Source organism: Sturnira hondurensis, unplaced genomic scaffold (genome assembly GCF_014824575.4).
Source record: "Sturnira hondurensis isolate 20B ecotype Veracruz unplaced genomic scaffold, ASM1482457v3 Scaffold0007036, whole genome shotgun sequence".
Lineage (NCBI taxonomy): Eukaryota > Metazoa > Chordata > Mammalia > Chiroptera > Phyllostomidae > Sturnira > Sturnira hondurensis.
In genome coordinates, this window is record NW_028079667.1 from 1,750,049 (window position 1) to 1,764,735 (window position 14,687).

The 14,687-nt window shown below is 37.2% G+C and overlaps 1 pseudogene; it reads right to left on the bottom strand.

Annotated features, from left to right (window-relative positions):
* Nucleotides 1–14,211: 14,211 nt before the first annotated feature.
* LOC118990474 (uncharacterized) lies at nucleotides 14,212–14,329 on the bottom strand (annotated as a pseudogene).
* Between the last annotated feature and the right edge of the window lie 358 nt (nucleotides 14,330–14,687).

A 14,687-nucleotide genomic window follows, 5' to 3' on the forward strand; every position in this document is an offset into this window, starting at 1 on the left:
TTGTTTTGATGATAAAAATATGTAGAATTACAGAAAGATTTGAAACAGAAAAGGGAAAAAATTCAGAAAGTCAATTATTTGCAGAAGTAGTCTCCTTGTGTTTTTCACATCTTTTATATGTCAATTTTAAGTCATGGGAAAAAATGTGTTTTACTTAATCAGCCGGCCAGGCTCAGTGCTAAGCTCTACCAAACTGGAAGTAACGGAGACAGATACAGCTCCTGCCTTCATGGTGTTTACAATCCAGAGGATAAACACTGAGCTAATTATCATTATCTAAAATTCCCCGGAATATTGATTTGTGTACATTGTATTCCCTCTGTAGAATGTAAGATCTTGGATGGTCAGGATCCTCCATGTTTTTGTTTTACTCTGTATCTTTGCATGTAAAAGGCTCGCAGTATTTGATTACTGACTGGATAAACGATTGCAAGTATCGAAAGTATTAATATGGAAAATTGCAAGCTGCTGTGGAAATACATAACCCTAGCCTATTTAGGGATATCAGAGAAGGTTTCTTTGAGGAAGTGACATTTAAGATAAGACGTGAAACCACTGGGCAAAGAAGTGGCAACAGAGTGATAGAGGAAACATGCAAAGGCTCAGAAGCTGAGACAGCCTAAAAGTCTCTGAAAGGTGGTGTATAACTGGCCCTCAGAGAATTGAGGGGGAGAGAGGTGAGGTGCATAGGGCCATAGGACACAGCAGGGAATGGGAAACCCAGGAAGGATTTTAAGTGGGTCGTGTCCTGCTTTTTTTACTTTGTGTAGCCCTTTTCCTATCAGTGTGGGTTTCCTTCTTCAGAGCCAAGCTTTTTCTGCATAATTTTCTTGAAAATGTAGCATTTATGCATAATACCTCTGAGTGTAACATAATTACATTGTTCGACCATGATTTTAACTGTGATAAGAATAGTGTAAATTACACTCCTAGATATGTAGCCAAGAGAAATGAAAATATGTCCACATAAAAACTTGAACATAAATGTTCATAACAGCATTATTCATAATAGTAAAAAGGTGAAACAACACAAATGTCAGCCAGCTGGTGACTGTATAAGTTAAATATAGTATATGTATATACAATGGAATATTACTTGACCATAAAAAGGAGGTACTTACACATGATGTAATATGGATGACCCTTGAAAACATATAATATGCATTCTTTTGTGACTGGCTTCTTTTACTTAGCATAATGATTCCATTTCTATGAAATGTTCAGAATAGGCAAATCTGTAGTGACAGAAAGTAGGTAAGTACTTAGGACTGAGGACGGAAATGGGATGGGGGATAATAGCTAAAGGGTGATACATTTCTTTTTGAAGAAAATGGCCTTTGATCAATTGTGGTGATGGTTGCATGATTCTGAATGTATTATACCATTGAGTTGTACACTTTAAATGGGTGAATTATATGAGATGTCAATTATATATCAATAATGATTTTACCCCCCAAAATGAAGGGAAAAAATAAAAGGAATACAATTTACATCTTCACATAAAACCTTTTTGGATTATTCCTGGGCCCAGTGGTATTTACAGTTTTAAGGTTTTTTTTTTCTTTTGGAGACCAGGTATTTGCATTTAATTTTTAAGTATATTTTGTTGATTATGCTATTGCAGTTGTCCCATTGTTTTTCTCCCCTTTATCCCCCTCCACCCTTCACCCCCCTCCTTCTAGCATCCCCCAGCTAAAGTTCATGTCCATGGGAACTCCTTTAACTTGACCTTATCTGGGAATCACTTTATCTGCCCTTCCATTCTACATGATAGCTTTGCTGGATAGAGTAATCTAGGTTGCAGGTTCTTGATTTTCATGACTTGGTTGAATACTTCTTTCCAGCCTCTTCTTGCCTATAAGGTTTCTTTTGAGAAATCAGCTGACAGACTAATGGGAACTCCTTTAGGTAGGTAACTGCCTCCTTTTCTCTTGCTGCTCTTAAGATTCTTTCCTTATCTTTAATCTTGGGTAATGTAACTATGATGTGTCTTGGTGTGTTCCTCCTTGGATCCAATTTCTTTGGGACTCTCTGAGCTTTCTGGACTTCCTAGAAGTTCTAGTTCCTTTGCCAGACTGGGGAAGTTCTCCTTCATTATTTTTTCAAATAAGTTTTCAATTTCTTGCTCTTCCTCTTCTCCTTCTGGCACCCCTATGATTTGGATGTTGGAATGTTTAAAGTTGTCCCAGAGGTTCCTAAGCCTCTCCTCATTTTTTTGAATTCTTGTTTCTTCATTCTGCTCTGGTTAAATGTTTATTTCTTTCTTTTGTTCCAAATCTTTTATCTGAGTCCTAGTTTCCTTCCCATCACTGTTGGTTCCCTGTATATTTTTCTTTATTTCACTTTGAGTAGCCTTCACTTCTTCCTCTGTTTTGTGACCATACTCAATCATTTCTATGAGCAACCTGATTGCCAATGTTTTGAACTCTGCATCAGATGGGTTAGCCATCTACTTGTCGCTTAGTTCCTTTTCTGGAGTTTTGATCTGTTCTTTCATTTGGTCCATATTTCTTTGTCTCAGTGCCCCTGTTATGTTGTAAGGGGGGGAGCCCTGGTATTTGCCAGGGTTGGGCAACCCACATTATTGCATTGTAGTGCTGTGTGTGGAGGAAGGGGTCAGAGAGGGAACAATGCAGCTTGCTGGGCTCTTGTCCTGCTGTGAGTCACTTCCCTCTCTACTCACAAGCTAATTGGGCCTTTCTGGTGCTAATTCCTAGGTGGGTGGGTTTTTATATATTCTAGGAATTCATGGGTCTCTCCAAAAAACTCTCCCATGAGGCTGGGAGTTTCTCCTGCTGCTGCAACCCTCACAGGTTTTTACACCAGAGGCTTTGAAGTTTTATTGCCCCAAGCTGGAACCCTGGGTTGTACAGTATGTCTTGCTCCCCAGTTGCTCCTCTTGGTTTATCCACATGCAAATGTGGGACTGCCTGGTCTGCCAGCCACCACCTTGCCAAGCATCCTTTCCACCCTGGCTGCCAGTTTCCACCCTTCATATCAGTCTGGATTAATGTTTCTTCTTTAACTCCTTGGTTGTTGGACTTCCATACAATTCAATTTTCTGGCAGTTCTGGTTGTTTTTTAAAATATTTTGTTGGGGTTTTTTTGGTTCAAGGAAGCAAAGTGTATCTATCTACCTATGCCTCCATCTTGGCCAGGAGTCCAATTTTAAGGCTTTTGATGACTACCAATTTGCCAAATTGCTTAGCAGAGGGATTAAACCAATTACAATGTATCCAGGAACATTTAAGGACTCCCACTTCATTATATGCCTATCCTTTATTGAAATTTAGGTTTATTGAAACTGTCTTACTGTCTGTAAGATTACCAGTCACTATATAATCTTTAATACTGTAAGTATAATTATAAGTCATTAATAGGTGGTAAGGAACAAGTTCCTATTGTTGTCCTAACAAAAAATATGGACATTCTCCTAACCACAGCAATCATACAAGAAGAGGAAATAAAATGCATCCAAATTGGAAAGGAAGAAACAAAAGTGTCATTGTTTGCCGATGACATGATAGTGTACATAGAAAATCCTATAGACTCCTCCAAAAAACTGCTCGACCTAATAAATGAATTTGGCAAAACAGCGGAATACAAAGTCAATATCCAGAAATCAAAGGCGTTTTTGTATACCAACAATGAAACAGCAGAAGCAGAAATTTTAAAAAAAATCCCATTTGATATAGCAAAAAGAAAAATAAAATACCTAAGGAATACCTAGGAATAAACCTGACCAAAGAGGTAAGAGACCTATATGCAGAAAACTACACAACACTGAAAAAAGAAATCAAGGAAGACACAAAAAAATGGAAACATATACCATGTTCATGGATCAGAAGAAATAACATCATCAAAATGTCCTTACTACCCAAAGCAATTTACAAATTCAATGCAATCAATACCTATTAAAGTACCAATGGCATATTTCACAGACATAGAAGACACTTAAAAAATTTGTATGGAACCATAAACAATCCCAAATAGCTGCTGCAATTTTGAGAAAGAACAAAGGAGGGATCACAATACCTGATACCAAACTGTATTACAAGGCCACTGTAATCAAAACAGCCTGGTACTGGCATAAAAACAGGCACATAGACCAATGGAACAGAACAGAGAGCCCAGAAATAAACCCAAATTTCTATAGTGAATTAATATTTGACAAAGGGGGCAGTAACATAAAATGGAGTAAAGATAGCCTCTTCAATAAATGGTTGGAAAAACTTCGTTGGAAAAATGGTTAAAATGGTTGGGAGAACTGGACAGCCACGTGCAGAAAAATGAAATGAGCATCAACTTACACCATACACCAAAATATGTCCAAGGTGGATAAAAGATTTAAATATAAGTCGTGACACTATTAAAGTCCTAGAGGAGAACATAGGCAGGAAAATCTCAGATATTTCATGCAGCAACATTATTACTGATATGTCCCCTAGAGCAAGGGACATAAAGGAAAGAATAAATAAATGGGATCTCATCAAAATAAAAAGCTTCTGCACAGCTAAAGAAAACAGTATTAAAAATAAAAAGAGAACTGACCATATGGAAAAACGTATTTGCCAATGATACCTCAGATAAGGGTTTAATCTCAAACATATATAGGGAATTTACACAACTCCACTCTAAGAAGACAAGCGACCCAATTAAAAAATGGGCAAAGGACTTGAACAAACACTTTTCCAAGGAGGACATACAGAGGATCCAGAGACACATGAAAAGATGCTCAATATCGCTAGCTATCTGAGAGATGCAAATTAAAACCACAATGAGATACCACTTCACACGGGTCAGAATGGCCATCATAAACAAAGCAACAAACAATAAGTGTTGGAGAGGTTGTGGAGAAAAGAAAACCCTAGTGCACTGTTGGTGGGATTGCAGGCTTGTACAATGACTGTGGAAAACAGTACAGAATTTTCTCAGAAAACTAAAAATGGAACTGCCTTTTGACCCAGCAATTCCACTGCTAGGATTATACCCTAAGAACCCTGAAACACCAATCCAAAAGAACCTATGCAGCCCAATATTCAGAGCAGTACCATTTACAATAGTCAAGTGCTGGAAGCAACCTGAGTGCCCATCAGTAAATGAATGAATCAAAAACTATGGTACATTTACACAATGAAATTCTATGCAGCAGAAAGAAAGAAGGAGCTCCTGCCCTTTGCGACAGCATGTATGGAACTGGAAAGCATTATGCTAAGTAAAATAAACGAGGTGGTGATAGACAAATACCACATGATCTCACCTTTAACAGGAACCTAAACAATAAAACAAACAAGCAAGCAAAATATGACCAGACACTGAAATACAGAACAGGCTGACAGGGACCAGAGGGGAGAGAGGAGGGAATTTCAGGGGGAAAGGGGAAGGGTTTACAGGAACAATTATAAAAGACACATGAGCAAAAATTGGGGGGGTGGAAATGGGAGGGAGGTGGGGAGGACTGGGTGTGTGGGCTGGAATGGGAGTAAAAGACAGAAAACTGTACTTGAACAATTTAAATAAAAATAAAAAATAAATATGGGCATTCTCTTCATTATTTTAAATTTTAATCAACATCTTTTTTAATAGCAGTAATATTGTTTTTATAATGAATTTTAGTTGTAAAAAAAATTGAAATTCCCCAAGAAAGTAAATGAGGTCTATAAAGAAAATGTTAATATCCTATATTGGTAAGGAATTCATATTTTTCACTTAAAAATATTTTAGGAATGTTTCCCTTATGGCCTACATAGTAAAAATAAACTATATTTTTACATGGTATTTGAGAATAATAATAACTAAAATATACTGATAACTCCTTGTGTACCAGGCATCGCACTATGCACTTTTATTTCATTCTCTCATTTGTATCCCCACAGCATTCCTCTAGAGGAGGCATTTTTGTTGTCCCCACTTTACAGGAGATAAAGATGTCAAATAAATCTCCAGGATTGGTCTCACAGCTTCGAGAAGCACAGCCAGGATTCAAATCCAGCTTGTCTGACTTCAGAGCCTAGTGTGCTTTCATTTACTACCCTGTACTGCCTCACACTGTGGGTATTTCTGGCTTGCATTTAATCTTTGAACAGGCCCTAGCTGCTGTGGCTCAGTGGATTGAATGCTGGCCTGCAAATTGAAAGGTTGCCAGTTTGATTCCCAGTTAGGATCGATGCATGGTATGCAGGCCATGCCCCTGGTTGGGAGTTTGCAAGGGGCAATAAATTGATGTATCTCTGGCACCTCAACATTTCTCTCCCTCCCTCCCTCCCTTCTCCTCTCTCTAAAAAATAAATAAAATCTTTTTTTAAAACTTTTGATCAAAATACTCACCCTATGGTTATTTCATCTTAGAACAAATATTCCAAAGGAACACACAATTTTTTATCAAGCAGTTTATATTTGTGTTGCTAGAGAGTTGACTTTTGCTTGAACAGGAGTTACTAAAATTTTCTTAGATATGTTTTATTTCATGACTGAAATATTGGATCTTGAAGCATAAGCAGGCCTTGCTTCAGCTGCAGAGTAGTAGAGTAAGGAAGCGCCGGAGAAACAGTGTGCTGTCACAGTAAAGGCTCTGTCCTGAAATGCAGAACAGTGGAAAGTGACACCCCTTCAGAAGTCTAGGACAATATCAGGAAATCAAGTTGTCAAACTTGATTGTCAGAGCACAAACTTTGTGTCAGAACACAAAGTGTTTTGCTAGCCTTAATCTTTCAAGAAAAATTATTAGTAGTGCACTGCTTACATTTTTGTGAGTATAGAAGATCAGGCTATTTAATCTTTAATAACAGAAATTTTTAGTCTCATTGTTCCTAAATGAAATTTTTAGGGTAATGTTTCTAGCAGACAATTTATGAAGGCACTATCTTGTAGGAGAAATAATAAGGCCTACAGGAACAACAGAAGGGATTTATTGTCTTTATAATCACTTATCTTTAGCATCTGCCAACACTTAACAATCCTTCTTACAGCTTTCAAAATATTTGTTTTCATTAATCTCTACAGAGACAGAATGTAAGAGGAATAAATCTCACAAATAGATATCAAGAGAAAAGGAGTCCCCATCCACCAAATGATATAAAGACCTCCTACTTACTATTAAGTGGGGAGGAAGTTGTCAGAGAAAACAAGTCAAATATTATGAAATAGGAAGTCTCAAACTGCTTCCCAGACTCTGGCCAACTCTGACTATAATCTGGCTTTAGGCTTCTCATATTCAGGTGCTTGTTTAGAAAGACCTCAGCAGGAGGGACCGTGGGCCACGAGTTTAGTAAGGGGAGGCCTGAAGTCAAACAGCCGCCGCCTATTTGAACTTTGTAAATCTAAAGGCTCCAGTGTAAATCTAAAGGCTCCAGTAGAAATGTTTCTTTTTTGGCATTGTTGAAAGAAAAGTACACCATTAAAAGGAACACCATTCACTCTTTTATAAACTGTTTTACATCTTGAACCACCACATTTAGTTAAATTCAGAACAAAAAATCTTCTTTTATACATCTCATGTAATCAAACTACCAACACTTGTGAAGCATTTATAGAGAAGGTGTGGGGAGAAATGTAAACATCTTCCAAAGTGTATTTTTAGTCTCTTCACAACATATGTTTACTATTACCTTTTTTGGGGTAGTAGAGGAAAAGAATTATGTTTTGGGAATCAATTTAAATGACCTACAATCAAGGTTTCCAAGACTTCTTTCTCACATAACTGAGCTGTTTTTATCAGTTATTCAATGCATACTAAGGCCTGATTGCATACCGGGCTAGGCAGAGTAAGAGATTCTAAGGTGAGTCGTGTATGGTCCTGTTTATAGGAAACATTCTTTTATTCTTTAATTCAGCAACATTTACTAGTTGTGAGACCATCATCCAATTAAAGAGCTTCTCTATAACTTGACCTCAGTTTAATGATCTGTAAAATGGTAATAATATATCTGCTAGCTTTTCATGAGGATTAAATAGGATATTTACCAAAAAAGCTTAGGATAACATATAACACATAGGAAACACTAATTGTTACTTGAACTATTGTAAAAGTTCTTTATGTGCCAGGCTTGAGGTTTGGGGGGGGGGTTTGTTTGTTTTTGCGTTTTCACTTAATACAGAATGATGAGCCACCTTCAAGCAACTCGCAGCCTTGCAAGGAAGACAAGCACATTATAAAAACATCGTTAATGTAGCGTGAAAAGTTTCATCATAGTTATATGCAGAATGCTATGGGGAAGCCAAGAAAGGAGACATTCTGTGTATTGGTCAGGGAAGTGTTTTATAGCCTTGAAATAAATGTGGCACCAATTCTTTGCTGTGCAACAGACTGCCTCAAAACTTAAGCTGTGAAAGAGAACAAATATTTAGTATTTCACAATTTGTGAGGCTCAGGAACTGTACCTCAGCTGCATTGTTCTTGTTCAGCTCTCTCATGAGGTCACAGTGAAGTTGTTGGCTGGAACTGGAGTCATGAAGATTGAAGAATCTGCTTCCAGGTTCAGTCATGTGGCTGCAGGCAGGAGGCTTCAATTCCTTGCTGCTGGGACTCTCCATGGAGCTGCTTGTGACCAGGCAGCTGGCTTCCTCATAACAAGTGATGAAAGAGAGAGAGAATGAGAGATGATGTACTCTCACATTTGCCATATTCTATTCATTACAAGCAATCCACTAAGTCTAGCCTATATTGAAGGGAGGGCAATTTGACTTGAAAGGGTGACTATTAACAAAATCGGGAACATATTTTTAAAACCACCACAGGTCTGAAAGGAAAAGCAAAGTTTAGGTAGAAAGGAACAAATTTATGACCAGTAAGGAAATAACAGGAACAAAGAAACAGAAATACTAGATTAGATGGTATGCAGTCTGGCATGGCTGGAGAATTGTTATAGCCCTTTTAAACATAAGGAATCCAAGGTTTAGAGAAAGTAACTTTTCCAACATACACAGTAAAGGGTAGATCCACATCCTGAGCCCAGATTGCTGATTATAGAACCTATGGCATTATCCCTACCTGTATTAGGCAGGACTCTCTAGAGAAATACAACTAACAGGATGCCTCTGTATCATCCATACCTACATCTACGTGGAGAGCAGACGTTTACTAGGAGGAATTGGCTCACATGATTATGGAGGCTTGGTAAATCCCAAATCCTCAGAGCAGGATGACAGGCTGGAGGACAAAGGGAAGAGTGGGAATTCCAGTGCAGATGCAGTGTGCGGACGGAATTCTTTCCTGCTCAGAGGATGTCAGTCTTTGTTGTATTAAGGTAGTCACCTGACTGGATGAGGCCCACCCTCATTATTAAGTATAATGGACTTTACTAAACAACCACCAATTTAAATGTTAAATCTCACTAAAAAAAAGCCTTCACAGAAATTTCCAAAGTAATTATTGACCAAATATCTGAGCACCATGGCCTAGCCAAGATAACACATAAAATCAACCATCATACTACCTTATACAATAGTGACAATCTGAGGGTCAGGTTGCAAAGGCCCTGAATACCATACTAAGCAATTTCTTGGACTTATGAAAATTAACCAGTGGTTCTTAGACACATGACCTTGAATATCTGATATTGGTGGGGTTGTCTCCATAGAATATTTTAATTCCCTTACAGAAAGTATCTTGGAATAGATCAAGCGTCTATTATGCTTGATTTTCAATCCTGTTTTGACAAATGACAAATCTGGTTTTTATTAACATTATATTTTCTACTTTCAGTATTTTCTTTTTAAGTCCACACATTTTTAGTAAATATCCTTTGACATGTTTCAAATTGAGGAGTTTCAATTAAAAATGTTTTTCTCTATTATGATCCTCATATTTGGACCTTTTCACTCTTTTTCTCACTTTGATGTCTTATTTCAAGGTGTCTTTTTAAATTTTTTTTATTTATTTATTTTTAGAGAGAGGAGAATGAAGGGAGAAAGAGAGGGAGGAAACATCAATGTGTGAGAGATAATCAATCAGTTGCCTCTGATAATCAATCAGAGATAATCAATCAGTTGCCTCTTGCATGTTTCCTACTTGGGGACCTGGCTGGCACCCTAGGTATGTGCCCTGACTAGGATTCAAACTGGCAATCTTTTGGTTCGCAGGCTGGCACTCAATCCACTGAATCACACCGTGGCTCAAGGCTTCTTTTTAGCCATGCCTCCTACCAGAGTGAAATGTGAAATTAGGAAGACAAAAATTTAGATGCGAAAAAGAACCCAGCTGGTAGGCCAGCTGGACTTGGTGATTTCAAAGGTAGAAATACTGTGTAAGCACCATTTCTTTGTAGACAGTACATAAAAGAAAAGCTGTTTCAACCTAGCTGGTGGAAATATTTCTCTTTGTAGCTAACATAAAGCAGGAAATCCTTAACACTTTTCTTGGACCCCCAAAATTTAAAGTCACAATGGTTCCAGCCTCTTCTTTTGGCGCTCTCTTGTCTAGTTCCCTATGAAAGACAAGACACAGATTAGGGGTAGGCTGGAGTGTGTTGTGAGACCCTCAAAACTGATCTGGATAGTAAGTCTATGGATATACCCTACTATGGGAAAACAGGAAACAAAACTTAGAAAACCATGAGAGCAAAAGGTGCAACAAGCTGGAAAGGAAAGGAGACCTGGACTTGCAGCAAAAAAAAAAAAAAAAGAAAACAAAAATGGCTAAGAACTGCTGGTAAATCATAAAACAAAGTAAGAGTTGGGGAGCTAGTTCGATGGCTGTAGTTCATCTTCAGCTTTCCCTCTTAAGATATAATTTGTGAGTTTCAAAGCACCTATGCAGTATATAATACCACTAGGTGGTTTGGTGAGTTCTGTTAGATGAGCAGATTTTGTGGGTGAGCAAAGAAGACACCCAACACCATTCAAAGGAAATGCACTTTTTAAAAAAAGGAGCATTTAATGTATCAGTGCTGCTATGTGCTACTTTCTCCCTCTATTCCCCTTCCTTCATCACTGTACTGATCATCCTGGGAACACAATTATGTGTGTTTTTCATCTTCAGTGCCATAAAGGGCCCCATTAATAACATAAAGGCATAAATAAAGGTTTTGCCAAAATTAGTTTCTTTTAAAATAATTTTTAAAATATTTTATTTTTTTACCTTAGAGAGAGGGAAATGGAGGGAGAAGGAGAGGAAGAGAGACATCAATAGAGGAGAAATACATCTATGGAGTGCCTCTCACATGCCCTCTACTGGAGACCTGGCCCTCAACCCAGGCATGTGCCCTGATTGGGAATCAAACTGGCAACCTTTCCGTTCACAGGCCCGCACTCAATTCATTGAGTCATACCAGCCAGGGCAGTTTCTTTTATTTTCTAACAACAGATATATTATGTCAATGATAAAGAGGATATTTTGATAGTTTATCTTTGTCTTTAATAAAATTAAATCTAAACCATCTTAGAGAAGTAGCTTTCCTAATTTACCATGAAAGATTGTCAGTGGGGGTATTCTTAGAAATTCTCTATGTAATCCATTCCAAAGGTATTGTGTTTCTTTGCATATTTCAGGAAGCTATTCTTAATATGTTACTCATTTGAACTGTATGATAGCAGAAACTAAGACCCAAAGATCTAACCATAAAAAAATACTCTGGATCAATTTGTGTAGAAAATAGTCAGCTAATTTTGACTTAAGTCTTATTTTGTCTTTAAATTTTGTTTATTAATTTTGGAAAGAATACAAGGGAGACAGAAAGAAACATCAATTTGTTGTTACACTTATTTATGCATTCACTGGTTGATTTTTGTATGTGCCCTGACTGGGGATTGAACCCGCAACTGTGGCATAGTGAGACAATGCTCTAACCAAGTGAGCTTCCTGGCCAGAGCCTAATCACTTGCATTTTAAAGGAAAAAAAAACCTTGAAATCCACAATTCTAAAGTATTATGGATTTCATATACGACTTTCCTTTGTGACTTAAATCTCCTTTATTCTAAGATCCTAAAGTTAATTTCTAAAGTATAAGATAATTTCCATTCCTGAATCCACAATGTCTTACGAATGCTTTGAGGATAAGGTTGGAGAAAGAAGAAAAATAATGCTGGAGAAATATGGTGAAAGGAATCAACCTTTATGCTAAAGAAACTAGTTTTTATGGAACCTTTCCTTCCTCCCACAATATCCAACATCCTCTATTATGCCTCTCAGAGAGGGTCGCTGATCAATTTTTATAGGTCCCCTGAACCTTGCCCTCCTGGCCACTATCAGAAACCTACAATATATATGTAAATAGGTAACAAGTATTAAAAGACTGATTTGACCACCAAATCAGTTATTTTCAATTGTTAAATAGAACAGACTTCCTTTGACAGCAATTCCCAAATATATTATAATATACAGGGTGGGTCAAAAGTAGGTTTACAGTTGTGAGTACGTGAAAGAGTTTATTCTTGTATTATTATTTATTATAATTACTGTGTTATTTTTTATATGAACAACTTCTTCTGCCCCACTCTCTATGGACCATATTCTTTACTGTAGTGGGTTACTATTAAGGTCATAGACACTGTATCTTATCCATATGAAAAAAACAAGGCTGTCTGTGTTACTAATAATATTACCTTATATTTATACACAATATCTTGCTATTTACCTTTGCCTGTAAAATATATATCATAGCTTTAGTTTCTAAAACCATTTAAAAGCTAAGTAGTTCACTAAGTTCTTGTTTGTCACTGAATTCAAATTGAATTTATAAAAATGATGATATCAAGTAGTATATATTGACTTTTATAAATTTGATATACATTAAACAGAGCCAAGACAAAGTGTAGGTTTTATGTGACCAAAGTCAGGGTTTTTTATCATAATACTAAAGTTATTCCTAATGTTAGGAGTTAAATTAGAATAAAAGCCAATATTAGGAGTTTTTTAAAAGAATTTTTTGTGTAGAGGACCTTCTTTGTATTCAGCCAACCATTTTGCATTGAAAAATTTAGTAAGTTTGCTTTACTGCATATGGTCCCTTTCTATAGCAGCTTGGATGGGGGCAGGGGTGCAAGCCACATTTGCTAGTAAAAGCTGGAGTTATGTGAGATTCTTTCTGACTCAGTAAATATCCAAATATTTATTGAGCATCAACCGTGTACAAGGTCTTGGGCTGAATTAAAATATCAAGCTGATAACAAAACCATGAAATAATATTACAAAGACAAATATGTCTATTGGGAAATATGCAGTGATCATAATTTTAAGAAAAATTTGGAATAACTATACAACTATTTTACGTAACAAAATTAGAAATTTCTGTATACACCTGGGATAAAATTACTCATGAAGTCATAGAGCTCTTAATTCAGAGGATATTTTTTTAAATCTATTACAATGTTGGATTGGGTTTGTGCTTAGAATTCTCCAGGATTAGACTAAACCAAATGGAAAGGAAGCAAATGCCCCAAAATTCATAGGCTAGTCTACCATTTTCCAGTGGTCCGATATGAAATTTTTCTGACATAAGTAGAACAAATGCTTCCTACTGCTTTTTTTAATAACTAGGATCTTGGCCTTTAGGCTTAACTAGGGTTTACATTTTTGGAGAGCCACCCCCCACCCCTCAGACTACTTCTTCCCCAAGGGAAAAAACAAAATGCCATCATCATTGGAAAACTGTCTCTTGTCATCTATTTTGTGCTTTTATTCTTCTTATTTCCCCCAACATTGAACTTAAAATTATACCTCTTTTCACACTTTCCTAGGTATTCTATGGAGTATTTGGAGTTCCTGCTTTCCTATGCACACTTAAATGCTCTCCTGTATGCAAAGATCCTATTAAGATCTTAGTGGACCTAGCTCACCTCGCAGACCTGTTTATTGCCCCCGGTGTAGGTTTGTTGTGCAGAGGCATACTTTTCATCTCTCCAAACATGTTGCGTGCTCTCCTCCTAAATTTGTATCGGGTTTCAATATTTGTGGAGAGAATTATCAGGACAGTCTGCTTAATTATGGTCTTATTTAGGGTATTGGCCAGGTTATTGAAACAACAGACAAAAATACAGAGATATCAAAGCGATGGCTCTGTAGAGACCCCGCTCCTCTGTCTTGCTTTCCCTTCCTTAGGGAGTCGGCTTCATTTTTTGTGCCTGAAAATGGCTCATATCCTGATTCCAGCCCACTTAAATGGGAAAGAGTGAAGGAAGCACCTGACCCATAAGTTGCATACATCACTTTGGCTTACATTCCACTTGCTATGCTAAATTTGGATCCAGCTTACACTGTTGTTAGTACAGAAGATAAAGGTTATTGAGAGGACAGTCAGCACACTCTGCCATGCACTAATATGGTCTAGACCTCTTTTACACTGATAAGAACAGATACTACACTTGATCTTAGCCAAAAGGCCAAGAAGGGATAGACCTCTTTTAAAAATGTTTTTAAAAACAACAACTAGTAGTTGGTGCTTCGGCGGATGTATTACTGCCATCCTAGGTCTCTTAGTTCTTACTAATATTTGGAGCAATAGGTAGAAAAACCGAAAGAAAAGCTTTTAGATCTGATCTCAGGCCAATGTATGGTCGTATACGTGTACTGATTGTCATAGCAAAAAGCGCAAGCTCTGCACAGAGTCTCACAAAGAGCCAGGTGATTACTCTTTCACCATTATACCTTGAATATACATGACCATATAACATGTTAAAGATACAACTTACACAAGTAGGACTGTGAGGCTGTATGTACTCCTTTCCTATGTGACTGAAATCACATTCATTT